The following is a 10,873-nucleotide window of genomic DNA, read 5'->3' as shown; positions in this document are numbered from 1 at the left end:
CAGCCGCAGGCCCCTGGCAGTGGGCGGGTTGTCTGAGGGGTGGGGAGTGGGCCTGGGAGCCCGATGCTCTGTCCTCCGTTCCCTGCTGGTGGGGCGGTGGCGGGGGGGGGGAAGGGGGCGGTTGCTAGTGAAAGGTAAAGAACGCCTTAATGAGGCTGTTTTTTAATAAATTGCTTTTTATTGTAAAGCCAAGGTCCTGCTCTTCCTTAGGGGAAGTCCAGACTGGCTTCCCTTCGGGAGGAGGGAGCGGAGCGAGCAGAGCCTGGTCTTTCCGCGCCAGCCTGGTCTCTGTGCTCTTGTCCTGTATTCCCTCCTTCTAGAGGTTTTCATCTTCTTTCCTTTTCTGTAATTGCACTGAAGATGCCAAGGCGGGTTGAAAATGCATGGGTAAAGCTAGTGTATTTCCTTGTCATGACCACAGTACCTTTTTCTGTAACTAAAGACACAAAATTATTAAAAGACCTAAATGTTCTGTATGGCTGGCCTCTACACTTGCATGTGAGAGAACCTTGTACAGCTAAAATCTGCGGTGACTCCTGCATTTGGCAGCTGTTTTTGACAATGCCTGCTCTACCATCAAGCCATATGAAAAGGATAGGCCTTCATTTTGGCTCACCATGGAAAAGATGTGGCATTTGTTTTTTAAACTAGGAAATTATTATTTTTTTAAGTGGTTACCTTTGATCCTGTGAGGGACTTCAGTAAAGCGAAGAGTACACACATTCTGGCCGGTTCTATGAAAGAACTTCATTGTGATTATTCTGTATTTAGAGTAAGGTGCCTAGGTGTTGCTGTCACAACAAGGTTCTGTTCAGAAGTTCTACGAACAATCTGTTCCTCCTTTTAAAAGTGCACTTTATTGTACAGAACTTGAAAAGCATTAACCCTTTCAAAGATGATGGCTTTGTTTGAGGTCTCTCTCATTCTGTATCATCCAGTACTGGGGCCAAATTGGTTTTGCTTGTCTGTTGAGTGCAGGACAGGTTTTGCTTTTTCCTTTGGTAAGGGTAAACAAATTTTTCATCCTACCAGGAGAAATTGAGGTAACATTTGACATACTTCCAGAAAGCTGCAGCAGGAGGCTGTAGGGTAATGACAGTAGTTGTATAAAACATGTTTATATAGTGGAATCAAGGCAATGTTCTACTACAGCAAAAGTATGTTAAGGCAACTGAAACAAACATACACAATCCACTTATAATGGTAGAATCATAGAATTGGTTATATTGGAAAAGACCTTTAAGATCGTCGAGTCCGACTGCCCAGCACTGCCAAGTCCACCACTAAACCATGTCCCTCAGCACATACTATACCTGTCTTTTAAATACCTCCATGGATAGTGATTCTACCACTTCCCTGGGCAGCCTCTTCCAGTGCTAGACAACAATTTTGGTGAAGAAATTCTTCTTAATACCCAATATAAACCTCCCCTGGCGCAGCTTCAGGATATCTCTTGTCCTGTCACTAGTAACTTGGGAGAAGAGACCAACCCCCACCTCACCACACCCTCCTTTCAGATAGTTGCAGAGAGCAATAAGGTCTCCCCTCAGCCTCCTCTTCTCCAGGCTAAACACCCCAAGCTTCCTCAGCCGTTCCTCATCAGACCTGCTCTCCAGACCCTTCACCAGCTCCATTACCCTCTCTGGACACACTCCAGCACCTCCATGTCCTTCTTGTACTGATGGGCCCAAAACTGAACACGGGATTTGAGGTGCGGCCTCACAGTGCTGAGCATGGGGGCCCCATCCCTGCCCTACTCCTGCTGGCCACACCAGTGCTGACACAAGCCCGGGGGCTGGTGGCCTCCTTGGCCACCTGGGCACTGCTGGCTCATGCCCAGCCGGCTGTCAGCCAGCACCCCCAGGGCCTTCTCCGCCGGGCACTTCCCAGCCCCTCTGCCCCAGGCCTGCAGCGTTGCCTGGGGTTGGTGTGACCCAAGGGCAGGACCTGGCACTTGGCCTTGTTAAACCTCATACAAATGACCTCAGCCCATCAATGCAGCCTGTCCAGATCCATCTGCAGACCCTTCTTATCCTCAAGCAGATCAACACTCCTGCTCAACATGGTGTCATCTGCAAACTCACTGAGGGCGCACTTGATTCACTCATCTAGATCATTGATAAAGGTATTATACAAGACTGGCCCCAACACTGAGCCCTGGGGAACCCTGCTCGTGACCGGCTGCCAACTGGATTCAGCTCCATTCACCACAACTCTCTGGGCTCGGCCATCCAGCCAGTTTTTTACCCAGCAAAGAGTACATCCGTCCAAGCCATGAGCCGCCAGCTTCTCTAGGAGGATGCTGTGGGAGACAGTGGCAAAGGCTTTGCTAAAGTCCCGGTAGACAACATCCACAGCCTTTCCCTCATTCACTAGGTGGGTCCCTGGTCATAGAAGGAGACCAGGTTGATCAGGCAGGACCTGCCCTTCATGAAGCCATGCTGGCTGGGCCTGATCCCCTGGTTGTCCTGCACATGTGTGGTGAGCTCACTCAAGCTGAACTGCTCCATAACATTCTCTGGCACAGAGGTCAGGGTGACTGACAGGCCTGTAGTTTCCCGGATCGCCCTTCTGGCTGGACCTGCTCCCCTGGTTATTCTGCACATGCCTGTGAGCACTCTCAAGATGAACCGCTCCATAACCTTCCCAGGTACCGAGGTCAAACTGACTTGACAGGCCTGTAGTTACCCGGATCCCCCTTCTGGGCCTTCTCGTAGCTGGGTGTCACACTTACTAACCTCCAGGCAGCTGGGACATCCCCGGTTAGACAGAACTTCTGATAAATCATGGAAACTGTCTTGGTCCAGCAGCTCCCTCTGTATGCTTGGGTGGATTCCGTCCAGCCACATAGACTTGTGTGTCTCTCAGTGGTGTAGCAGGTCACTGACCATTTCCTCATGGACTGTGGAGGCTTCATTCTGCTTCCTGTCTTCCAGCTCAGCGGTCTGGGTACTTGGAGAACAATTGGTCTTACTATTAAAGATGGATGCAAAGAAGTCATTAAGTACCTCAGCCTTTGCCTGATACTTTGTCGCTATGTTTCACCCTGGATCCAATAAAGGGTGGAGATAATGCTGTTAGTATCTTCTTAAGAGCAACTTCATTTGCAGTAGTAATTTTGGTAACTATAATTTTGAGACCTTTGTAAAATTGTAGTTTCAGATTAAGAATCACCAAAATGACTTGAAAGTTTTTCAGCATAAGCAGATGTAGAATTTGAGATGGGTTTTCTTGTATAACTAGTTTTTCTGTCCTGGGGATTTTGGGCATATATTGATTTTGGATTTGTTCTTTTTCTTGAGATTGTGTAAGTCTAATAACTATGAAGGTTCATTAATTTGTATATTTATCCATTGATTTAATAGGTAATCTACAAGATGTGTGGTCATTTTGTCATAAGATTCATACTTCTTACTCCTATTTTGTTAGTGAATTACATTCACTGGATCAATTGCTTTTATTCACTTGTCAAGGATTTGGATGAAAAATTGAATTAAATTAAAATATAGAAGGACAGTTCTAAAAACAGCCTTATTATCTAGTATAACCTGATGTTAAATCAGGTTAAATGTTGACTGATGTCATAATAAGGTAGATTTCTAAAGTTGAAAGACGTTATAACTATAGCCAACAAACAGTTCAACCTCTAATGGTTACCATGACCCGAGATTTTAGAGGCAATAATACCTTTGACCTTGCTCATGTGTCTCTGAGATGGATAAAGAAATCTGGTTTGGTGTTCCCTTTTGGTTTCACTTTGGTTTCTCAATGTGGATTAGTTACTGAAATTGAAAAATTATGTCTGTAATTGCAGAAGAGACTGCAGCTGTCAGTTCTTGGTCACACTGTAGTCAAACCTGCTTCCAGGTGGTCAGCTGGCTTTCTCTAGTTCAGTAGTTTTGTCTGCAAACATACCCTATGTGATAGTTTTTATATTCTGTTATTGACTTTGATAGCTTCTGGTAAGCTCAAGTATGAAATCCATTGCAGATTTTTGCAAAAAGTGCCTTTTATTTACGCTAGCAATTTACTTTTAAAGTGAAGTTTCCAACTGTCTCAACTATTTGAAGAAGAATTTTCATTGATTACATGCTGTATTAAAATGCTTTCAGCTGCAGATTTTGCTCATGTGGGAAAAACGCTATCTGATCGTTAATGATCTTGTGGGAGGCTTAGTGGCATCATTTAAAAGATAGTGTACCTAGCATGACAATGTCTTTTGGGTTGCAGCTGTGATACACATAGGATATTGATTGAAATATAAGATTTCAGATGGTTGTACTCCAGTTTCCCTTGCAATTTTTTCTCCGGATTAGATTAATATATTGTCATGGAAAACCAACAACAAATGGCTGAGGTAGCTTGGTTGATAGTGTCTACAGGAACTGGGTGTGTATGCGTTCTTGTCTGTTGAAATCTCAAAATAAATCAGAATTTTAAACAATTATATTGGTCTATATAGCAATATTCAAATACGTAAATAAACCCATATGATGAATACTGGTTTTCTGTGTTGTTTGTGTTTTTTTTTAAAGGAGGTTTAGTGGTATTGGCAGCTCTTCATAGTACATACATATTAAGAAGTGTTTTAGTAGTGTGATTTGCCAGTGAAGAGATTGCTTATTGTTCAGTTGAGTGTTTTAAGTAGTAGAACATACCAAGGAATTTATGTGTATTACGAAAGGTAAAAAAGGTGGCTTCAGAGATTAAGCTTCTAGGTTGTTTTCAAATGCAGGAAGAATTATAACAAAACAATGTCAACTTGCATGTGAAAGGCTAGGTATTTAGCTTCTCTTGTGTCTCTCAGCTTTCATAAGAAACTGGAGGATTGGAGGCCACAGTTCAAAAATATCACAGGTGGGTGACTGACATGACAGATACATCTGTATAAACAAGTTTTTGTGCATAACAAATGCACGTCTGTATATATGAGGTGAAAAAAACATTTGCAAATAAGATATAAATGCAGGGCTTTTTCTGAGATCTGTTAGTTTGAATTATTGGCAAAAGCTGATAATGCTTTTTTTTTTCTTGTATGTCATACCCACTTCTGTTGTTCCTAGTACCTTCAACTGCAAGCATAAATGCATTAAAAACTTATTTGCATAGTTGCTACAGCTACAAATTCATTTAGCTCTCCCACTGAAATTAAGGAGGTGCCAGAACATGCAGGATATACATTATTCAGGCAAACATGTAGTGAGTAGGTAGTGTTCTGTATGCTGGCAATGGTATTAGAACTTGGCATTCTGTTTGCTAACACTGTTTTGCAGAAAAGCTATCTACACTTAGGTATGGCTCCTCTTTCTTCCCATTTCCTGCCTCCCTCTCTTACCCTGCAAAAGTGTGCACTACATTGACTATAGTAGGATGAACGGCAATAGCTGTAAAATGCTTGGAGGTTGCAGCTGTTCTGAGCAAGAATGAATACTCAGTCCTCAGCCTTCACATCAGAGGTACTTGGGAGCGGTGCTTTAACCTAGTATTGTAACCCTGTAGTTTATAGAAATTTACTGTGTTGGGTGATGTATGGTAAGGAATGTTCCTATAACAAAGGGAATTCCTATACCTTAAAATTCCTGCTTTTTGTGCCAGATATCATGTGAATTGCTGTCCTCTGTTAGTATGATAAAACTCCATGAGTTGTGTAGGCAGTTGTTTGACAGGCATGGACTAGAGTCTTGAAAGACTGTGAGGAACGAATATGCTGGTTATTACACTATACTTGATGTGGGATTCGCAGATACTGAGTTTGTAGTCTGGGATGCCTTAATTTGTTGGATCAGACGATGGTGGCTACATTTCCAGATCGTAGAGAACTCTTGCCTTTTACTTTATATGCTCAACATATTTGGCTGCTCTTACACAGACTGGATTGATTTTCTGTATGAAGCTATGGCATTACAGGCACTTCAGGAGTTATTCTGACATCGATAGTGAAATGAGAGGGATAGCAGCATCCTGAATCTACAAGATGATTCTAATGTATCTGTTGGTGAAGTACTTAAGAACTAAACCTGTCGAGTTATATTTTAAACACAATTATGGTATACAAAGGTGCATAAAGGATTTTCAAAATTGCCTCAGCATTTAAATTCGATTGATTTCAAGTGTTTATCTGGACTAAAACCAGTACATCTAAGTCATTACTTACAACTCAAAAAGCAGAGCTTTTCCATTAAGTATTATTTGAAAAGGAAAAAAAAAAAATAAAGTCATACACAGTCAATGGGCTGATGCCAGGGTTATTGCACAACTTCGCAAGGCACTCTAGCCTGTTGTAAAAAAAAAAAAATTAAAAAATGGTGTCACGGCCTTGCTGTACAAATAATTATGCTGTACGTGACGCAGGTGACTTTAGCCCATCTTCTGCCATACACAGTCCCAGAGTTGCTGCTGCTGGTGCCTTGTCTTGCCAGCAGTTTTGCAAGAACGCTGGGTAGCTTACAGTGGTCTGTTTTGACCAATAAACTTCTATTTCAGTATGGATGAGGTTATTTAAAACAGTTTACTGTACTGCATGTTGGCTTCGCTATATTACACATTACGTGCTTATGTACGTGCAATGAGCCTTACAGAGCCACTTGCTGTTTTGTCTCAATGCCTATTTCTGATGTCCTTGTTATCTTTCAGTGCCATCTGAAGATGAGAAATTTTAATCCATACCTCTTGATGCTGAGGGCTTAGCAATAGTTGCAGAATGTTTTTAAGGGGTTGAGTTAGAGCTCAGGAGCCCCAAACGAAAAAGCACCACACGTCCTTGAAGAGGACATGGAATTGCCAGGAGTTTAGGGTGAGATTTTCAAGGTTTCCGACCATTATTTACATCTTCAAGGTTAAGAGGATGCAGCTGTGATTTCTTCACTGTTATATTCGGCAAAAAGTGTGTAGTGCTTGCTGTTATTGTGGGGAACATGTAAAATAATGTGAATACACATTTAAGTTATGGTCTGGACTAACTTCACTAAATGTTAAAGGATCCAATTTAGAAAGCTGTTGTAAAATACCATTAAATGGTTCATGAAGTTAAATTTTTTGCAGCAAAAGTAGGGTTTGCTCTAGTTCCATGCTTGGTCTCTCTGCTGACTTGAGTTGTCCCCCTTTCCTGGGTAAAGAAACAGTGTCCTTCTCCTCCCACTGATTGTAATAGGAATGTCTTTGTGGATTTTAGTTTTCCCCACCTCCTTTGTCTCTAAACATGAGATGAAAAAAGGAAAGGTGGCAAAAGGCTTCTGTGAATTCGAAGACTATTAGTGGAACTTATTATCAGATAATGGAATAATAAAGGCTGCTGTCCAAGTTATGTCAAGATATAAAAGACTTACTGGATTATGTATAGTACTATGTTGACACAAGCTAAGGTGAAATTTAGAAGAGAATTACTAACAAATTACTGTTGTTTGCTAATCTAACACAGTCAAATCTGATATCTTACAGGAAAAGTTCCAAGTTGAAAAGATTATCATTATGTGTGTGCTTAATCAGGGGCCTCCGGTGTTACTGTCTTCTGAGGCATACTAGCAATTTCTCAAGAAATTATTTGATTAAATAATCCAAATTTCCAAATTTTGGAAAAGTATCGGAATATTTCTGTGTCTGCTTTGCAAATTTCTAGGTGAGTTTTGTGGGGAGGGGTGTCCTCCACCAGAGCAGACAGATAGAGCAGAGATTCTGAAATAAATAGCAAAAAAAGGGAAACAGATATTATGTGATTTTAAGAGTGTGGAGACTGAGAACTTTTGTGTTCTTGATCTAGACATCAGCCAAATTACTTGCTATCCTGGGATGGAAAAACTAATGCAATTAGAGGAAGAGTGAGGCTATATATCCAATCACAGGCTGCATTTGTTTTTAAAAATGATTCAGATTATTATGAAAGGGATTGTTTGTTTACAGGTCTACAAAAGGATCTTAGAGGCCACCCTTTTCAGCACAGTAGCTGGACAGGAAAGAGGGAGCATGGGGCTTTCCAAATGCCGTCAGCTGTGTCAAGCTTATGGTGGAAACTTCACAAAAACCTGAGGAGAGAGTTGTGTTGACTGAGCCAATGAGGGAAGCTTAGACAGTAGTTAGAGGCAGCAAACTGTATTCTGTGGGTTTATATTAAATTTCTCCAGCTGTGAAACTTGACATTAATTTACAGAGTACAGCACAGAGTTACCATAGGCGTAATGGAGGTTGGGCAGAAATGTTAATTTCAGTGAAAGCTAGGCATTGCTGTCATAGAAGGTGATTATTTCTGGAGATAAGAGGCAAGGAACTAGCTGAAGCGTTCTTGTGCATGTCTTGGTAATAGACCTACTTAACTTATGTTTCATAATCTCCTAAAGGCAATATTAGAGAGAAGTGTTTTGTTTTTTCCTCTGCCTTGGTCAGGGAAGTATATAGATGAAGACTGTGCTTTATAGTCTTTCTTTAATCTTGCCTGTTCCAGGGATTTGTTTTATTAACCTTGACCATCCTAGAAATAGGTGGGGTTTTTTTTTTGTCTTTAAATAATGAGGTAGAGGAGGAATTTCTTAGTATATACTGTTAATTCGAGGTTTGTGTTGTGATTTCAGTACTTGATGGTGCAAAACAAATAAGTGTACTTGTAACATTGAAAGGGTGGGGGTGCTGTACCTAAAACTATTGAAACAGTTTGTTGGAGCTGTGGAAAATTGTCTCTTCTGCACAAAGGGCTGGGTTTCTTAATGCGCTTGTCTGTATTAGTTCAGAGTCATTGTATTTGTTCAGTGTTTGATTTCAGATAGCCATGTGCATTAGTGGTTCTGTTTAGCTTCTGCAGGTGTGAACCAGAAAGCCCAGCAACATGCAGGTGAAGTGCAACCCAACTGCAGTGAAGCCTGAGCTTAACTGAGAGTTATTTTAAAAATATTTTTCCCTTTTGTTCTGTTTCAATTTCTGCTCCACCCCCATCAGCCCCCGTAATTTTTTATGTTATGATTCCACAAGAACTGACTTGATTTATCTGGGGAAAGCATTACAGTCTTCAAACAACACTTTTGAGACTGCTGTCCTGATGCTCCACATATTTGCCTTGTAATAATTTACACTTTAAGATCTGAAAAGTGTGTCTGACTGGTGCAGTATCAAAGCACTTCTGTGCTATATTTTGCTAATGAGTACCTAATTGCCCTCTCAGTTCAAGTCTCAGTGGCATTTTTCCACTGGTATGCCCCTACTGTGTCCTCATATTAGTCTGCAAATTTCTTTTTGCTCCAGTGCAAGTTAGCATTCTTTCGTAGTTGTGAGGGAAAACTAATATTGAAAAGCTGGCTTCCTTAAGTAGACCCCCTGCCCAGCATCAAGGGTCTTGGGTAAGGGTTTAATTTTTAAGAGTAGTGTTGAATTTTTTTTAAAATTTTTTTGCCTAGCCCATAGTAAGAAAAAAATCACCACATGAAAGAGTCAAGAAAACTACTTAGAAAAGCAGTGAGCTGATATGTCTTGAAAAGCTTTATGTTTTTATGTATAGAACTTGAGATGCAAGAAGTACAAGTGACTCTTGTGAAGCTCTTTATGTCCTCTTTCCTTTCTTAATGTGGTTTGTAGACATAGTGCTGATTGAGCACAAGCTAATAGGTATGTAAGTGATCGGTTAGGGTGTAGTGAGCGGCCACTGAATTTGCTGTCTGTTTAGTGGAACTGTGCCCTTACTCATTTTATCTATCTTTTTAAAGAAAGCTGCTTGTTTGTTCAGAGCTTGGTGAGGGTGTGGGACATGTGTACTGGGGCCCTCCTTGCTAAAATACCGGCATGTCAGTTGTTCTTGGATACAGACTGGTCTTCGCTCCTGTTTTGGTTTGTCCAATGTGCATTATCACAAAGCCTATGCTAAACTGGTGCCCTGCTTTTCTGTGGGTTTCTTGTGTCTTTTGAAAGTGCTATACCATGGGGCACCAGCATCATATAATCCTATGTATATGGACCTGTTGTGTTACCTGATATGTTGAATCTCATGACATGGCATTCTAGGCAGAGTAAAGAACCAAAGCTGAACCTGTGCCCGTCTGTGGAAACAGTTGAAATCGATGTTAAATATGGATGGATACAGACGGATATCTCTTTGGCTGAATTTGGATTACTCAGCCTAATCCATCAAAAAGTAATTTGTTTTTGATGCAAAGTGATAAACATGCTTGACTATAGAGCTGCAAAATTGAAATTTAAGTGCATTGAAAGTGAATATCCCAGTCTTGTGAATTATTTTTCTGTGGAGGCCAGATGAAACAAAATTAATTGCAATGTTTAAATTAATAAATTGAAGTAGTGTGAGCTCTTTGTTTTCAGGGAGATCAATGCTGCCTTTTCCAGTAGATAAATAGCAAATGGAAACAAAAACATAATAAAACTTTTGGTAAGTGAACATCAGGTAATGCAGGAATTTTCTTCAAAGAAAATGCCTTAGGAAACTTAAGCAAGATAAAGCAATGTGGAGTTTAGGCCCATTTTTTATTATTAATTTGACAGGGACGTGAAATTAAAATAATCCATCTCTTTGAAAAGTCTTGGGTGTAGAGGTGGGAGGAGAGGAGGATATGTAAGCCCTCATATTGATACCTGCTCTTGCCCCACTGAAGTGGCTACATTTGGTGAAACTTGTTTTTCCAGGTTACTGGGCTCAATTTTTCAAAACTCTTCAGAAATCTTACGTATAGAATTACATCCATCCATATCTAGCTGACACTGATTTCTTTGTTTCATTTATCCTTGTTTCAGACTTTTTACTGTTGCCTATGGAGCTATGGTGGATTCAGTAGTACTGATTTTTTTTCTTTTACTTTATTTCAAATTAAAAAGTAAAAAACCCAGACTGTTTAATGGAATCCATTGCTCAGTAATGTTAAGTCAAACATTTACAGAAACATGT

General features: G+C 40.7%; 1 protein-coding gene across 6 annotated transcripts in view; it reads left to right on the top strand.

Annotated features, from left to right (window-relative positions):
* Positions 1–10,873, top strand: part of XRCC4 (X-ray repair cross complementing 4) — a 181,207-nt gene that overhangs the window by 290 nt on the left and 170,044 nt on the right. Inside the window, exon 2 of one of the 6 annotated variants that reach the window (XM_075079938.1) lies at positions 2,937–3,076. The exons of 3 other annotated variants lie outside the window; for them this stretch is intronic. The gene's annotated coding sequence lies outside the window, so the exon portion shown is untranslated. Of the gene's footprint in view, positions 1–2,626; positions 3,077–3,100; positions 3,122–10,873 lie in introns of those variants that run through there. 2 more of the 6 variants (XM_075079937.1, XM_075079940.1) reach the window with 2 other exon arrangements.

Source organism: Phalacrocorax aristotelis, chromosome Z (assembly GCF_949628215.1).
Source record: "Phalacrocorax aristotelis chromosome Z, bGulAri2.1, whole genome shotgun sequence".
In the NCBI taxonomy this organism is placed as follows: Eukaryota; Metazoa; Chordata; class Aves; order Suliformes; family Phalacrocoracidae; genus Phalacrocorax; species Phalacrocorax aristotelis.
The sequence above is the reverse complement of the archived record's forward strand: the minus strand, read 5'-3'. Positions and strand labels throughout refer to the sequence as shown.